General features: G+C 38.1%; 1 protein-coding gene across 2 annotated transcripts in view; it reads left to right on the plus strand.

The window, feature by feature from the left end:
* Positions 1-5,000, plus strand: part of inpp5a (inositol polyphosphate-5-phosphatase A) — a 186,064-nt gene that overhangs the window by 162,708 nt on the left and 18,356 nt on the right. The window lies entirely within an intron of this gene.

Consider the following 5,000-nt stretch of genomic DNA (forward strand, 5'->3'; position numbering starts at 1 on the left):
CATGCACAACAACAACACATGCACAACAATAACACATGCACAACAACAACACATGCACAACAACAACACATTCACATCAATAACACATGCACAACAACAACACATGCACAACAACAACACATGCACAACAACAACACATTCACATCAATAACACATGCACAACAACAACACATGCACAACAACAACACATGCACAACAACAACACATTCACATCAATAACACATGCACAACAACAACACATGCACAACAACACATGCACAACAACAACACATGCACAACAACAACACATGCACAACATCAACACATTCACAACAACAACACATTCACAACAACAACACATGCACAACAACAACACATTCACAACAACAACAATACATGCACAACATCAACACATTCACAACATCAACACATTCACAACATCAACACATGCACAACAACAACACATGCACAACATCAACACATTCACAACATCAACACATGCACAACATCAACACATGCACAACATCAACACATGCACAACAACAACACATTCAGAACAACAACACATGCACAACAACAACACATGCACAACATCAACACATGCACAACAACAACACATTCAGAACAACAACACATTCACATCAACAACACATGCACAACAACAACACATGCACAACATCAACACATTCACAACATCAACACATGCACAACATCAACACATGCACAACAACAACACATGCACAACAACAACACATGCACAACATCAACACATGCACAACATCACCACATGCACAACAACAACACATGCACAACAACAACACATGCACAACAACAACACATGCACAACAACAACACATTCAGAACAACAACACATGCACAACAACAACACATGCACAACATCAACACATTCACAACATCAACACATGCACAACAACACATGCACAACATCAACACATTCACAACATCAACACATGCACAACATCAACACATGCACAACAACAACACATGCACAACAACAACACATGCACAACAACAACACATGCACAACAACAACACATTCAGAACAACAACACATTCACATCAACAACACATGCACAACAACAACACATGCACAACATCAACACATTCACAACATCAACACATGCACAACATCAACACATGCACAACAACAACACATGCACAACAACAACACATGCACAACATCAACACATGCACAACATCAACACATGCACAACAACAACACATGCACAACAACAACACATGCACAACATCAACACATGCACAACAACAACACATGCACAACATCAACACATGCACAACAACAACACATGCACAACAACAACACATGCACAACATCAACACATGCACAACAACAACACATGCACAACATCAACACATGCACAACAACAACACATGCACAACAACAACACATGCACAACAACAACACATGCACAACAACAACACATGCACAACATCAACACATGCACAACAACAACACATGCACAACAACAACACATGCACAACATCAACACATGCACAACAACAACACATGCACAACATCAACACATGCACAACAACAACACATGCACAACAACAACACATGCACAACATCAACACATTCACAACATCAACACATGCACAACATCAACACATGCACAACATCAACACATGCACAACAACAACACATGCACAACATCAACACATGCACAACAACAACACATGCACAACAACAACACATGCACAACAACAACACATGCACAACAACACATTCACATCAACAACACATGCACAACAACAACACATGCACAACAACAACACATGCACAACAACAACACATGCACAACATCAACACATGCACAACAACAACACATGCACAACAACAACACATGCACAAAATCACATTTACAACAACAACACATGCACAATATCAAATGCACAATATCAAATGCACATCAACACATGCACAATATCAAATGCACAATATCAAATGCACATCAACACATGCACAATATCAAATGCACAATATCAAATGCACATCAACACATGCAGAATATCACATGCACAATATCAAATGCACAATATCAAATGCACATCAACACATGCACAATATCAAATGCACAATATCACATGCACAATATCAAATGCACATCAACACATGCACAATATCACATGCACAATATCAAATGCACATCAACACATGCACAATATCACATGCACAATATCACATGCACAATATCAAATGCACAATATCACATGCACAATATCACATGCACAATATCACATGCACATCAACACGTGCACAATATCACATGCACAATATCACATGCACAATATCACATGCACAATATCACATGCACAATATCAAATGCACAATATCACATGCACAATATCACATGCACAATATCACATGCACAATATCACATGCACATCAACACATGCACAATATCACATGCACAATATCACATGCACAATATCACATGCACAATATCACATGCACAATATCACATGCACATCAACACATGCACAATATCACATGCACAATTTCACATGCACATCAACACATGCACAATATCACATGCACAATATCAAATGCACAATATCAAATGCACAATATCAAATGCACAATATCACATGCACAATATCACATGCACAATATCACATGCACATCAACACGTGCACAATATCACATGCACAATATCACATGCACAATATCACATGCACAATATCACATGCACATCAACACGTGCACAATATCACATGCACAATATCACATGCACAATATCACATGCACAATATCACATGCACAATATCAAATGCACAATATCACATGCACATCAACACATGCACATCAACACATGCACAATATCACATGCACAATATCACATGCACAATATCACATGCACAATATCACATGCACAATATCAAATGCACAATATCACATGCACAATATCACATGCACAATTTCACATGCACATCAACACATGCACAATATCACATGCACAATATCACATGCACAATATCAAATGCACAATATCACATGCACAATATCACATGCACAATATCACATGCACATCAACACATGCACAATATCACATGCACAATATCAAATGCACAATATCACATGCACATCAACACATGCACAATATCACATGCACAATTTCACATGCACATCAACACATGCACAATATCACATGCACAATATCAAATGCACAATATCACATGCACAATATCAAATGCACAATATCACATGCACAATATCACATGCACAATATCACATGCACAATATCACATGCACATCAACACATGCACAATATCACATGCACAATATCACATGCACATCAACACATGCACAATATCACATGCACAATATCACATGCACATCAACACATGCACAATATCACATGCACATCAACACATGCACAATATCACATGCACAATATCACATGCACAATATCACATGCACATCAACACATGCACAATATCACATGCAGAATATCACATGAAATATGAAATATCTTAATAAAATATACCTCGTATCATAGCAGTTGTAAATGCCTGTGTATCAGTGTGTGTTTTAAAAAAAAAATGTGACAGTGGAAGTATAACTTGTGTGTAAAGTGATGAATGTTGTTCATATGCCCTCCTGAACTGCAGGCGCTGCTGAACACCTCACTACACACACACACACACACACACACACACACTTACACTGCCCATCACACACACACACACACACTTACACTGCCCCTATCCCTAAACCTGCCCATCACAGGAAACATTCTGCATTTTTACATTTTTAATAAAACATTGTTTTTTATGTTTTTTAAGCTATTTGAATTACAAGGACTCATGAAATGTCCTCATAAACTACGGTTAAGTTGTAATACAAGTGTAATACAAATGTCATTATACATACACACACACATACATACACACACACACACACGTTTATCTAAAGAAGCATGTCAACGACATGTTAAAGTGAATTATAATAACTTCTGACTGACTCAAAACACATGAATTAGTTTGTATCTTTGAGAACATCAGCAAATGGAGGTTTTGTCACAAACTCTTTTCTGGACGCAGTTTTATGTTCAAAATCAACGGTGTGTGTGTGTGTGTGTGTGTGTGTGTGTGCGCGCGCGTGCGTGCATCTGTGTGTGTGTGTGTGTGTGTGTGTGTGTGCGCGTGCGTGTCATTATTTGATCTATAAATAAACTCCTTTTGATGTGTGCAGTGTTTGTGTTTATGTGTGACTTAATTAGTTAGCTGATAGTTGTCTGTCACACACACACACACACACACACACACACACACACATACAGTGAAGGTGTCATGTACACCTGTTGATTATTTTTCTCATAATTAATGTGTACACATCCAGGCTAATTATTCTGCAGCGTTTGATTAATGACTTTAGAGTCTCAGTGTCTCAGACAGAGAGGACAGCTGGGAAATGATTGATGAACACACACGGCGCACGACACGGAAGCTGTCATACGTGTGGATGCAACACACACACACACACACACACACACACACACACAGAGTCGAGATCAAATGCTGCACTTCTCTGGCTTAATTAAATTGTTGTATATATGTGAATGACCTGTGTTGTGATTGGCCGTGTGTGTGTGTGTGTGTGTGTGTGTGTTCATCAGGACAGGAAGTTGCTGAATGCTGAATCAGTGTTGATATGTAAATGTGGGCGGGCTTATGTTAATGAGTTCATCGTCTTGATGTCAGTGACAAAGTCCCCCACAGTGACCCACAGTAGTGTGTGTGTGTGTGTGTGTGTGTGTGTGTTAAAACACTGTGGTATCAAATGTTCACACATGTTCTAATTTGTTACACTGTTTATTAAAATTTAAGTTATGTTATAATATTTTCTTCTATTATTTTGATGTGTTATTATTATTCTGTGTATTCCCAGCGTTGGCAATAGTGTATTATTTACTGTCATGCCAATACAGCAATTTTGAAATTGAGTTGAAAAAGATGAAAACTGTACTGTGTGTATT

Source organism: Phoxinus phoxinus (assembly GCF_949152265.1).
Source record: "Phoxinus phoxinus genome assembly, chromosome: 14".
Taxonomy (NCBI): domain Eukaryota; kingdom Metazoa; phylum Chordata; class Actinopteri; order Cypriniformes; family Leuciscidae; genus Phoxinus; species Phoxinus phoxinus.